This window comes from Sinocyclocheilus anshuiensis, unplaced genomic scaffold, assembly GCF_001515605.1.
Source record: "Sinocyclocheilus anshuiensis isolate Anshui unplaced genomic scaffold, SAMN03320099.WGS_v1.1 scaffold272, whole genome shotgun sequence".
Classification (NCBI taxonomy): Eukaryota; Metazoa; Chordata; class Actinopteri; order Cypriniformes; family Cyprinidae; genus Sinocyclocheilus; species Sinocyclocheilus anshuiensis.
Window position 1 is genome coordinate 1,019,215 of NW_015554117.1, and position 450 is coordinate 1,019,664.

At 40.9% G+C, this 450-nt stretch overlaps 1 protein-coding gene across 1 annotated transcript in view; it reads left to right on the top strand.

The window, feature by feature from the left end:
- The window catches only part of LOC107669875 (splicing factor, arginine/serine-rich 15-like), a 33,954-nt gene that overhangs the window by 5,853 nt on the left and 27,651 nt on the right, over window positions 1-450 (top strand). The gene's annotated exons all lie outside the window — the stretch shown is intronic.

Sequence of the window (450 nt, forward strand, 5' to 3'; positions counted from 1 at the left end):
TTAACACTGTTGCCGCGGGTTGTTGTTCATGTCCGCGGGTTGAAGCGACCCCAATAACGTGATATTTAGCCCCTGGAATGTGAATTTTACTGGAAGATCCCCGCCAAAAAACGTGTATTTTAGCCCTGGAATGCGATTTTTACAGGGGAATCCCCCTCGAAACGCCATTGGACTAGTTTTATTGTGAAAACCTGGCAACCCTGTTCATCAGCGCCACCTGCTGTCAGAGAGTGCTTCTCATTCAGACCTGCTGTTTTTGTTTCGTGCAGATGTTTTATGTAACAAATAAATAAATAAGACCTAAAGTCAGACCATTCTGTTTTTGTTTAAATCCTGAAATTAATCTAAATCAAAACAAAAACAACTGCCCGTGCAGATCATGATTAAAATGGAGTGGTTGCCTCTAATTTCAAATGGCTAGGTATTTTTGCTTAAAGACAGTTTGTTTGG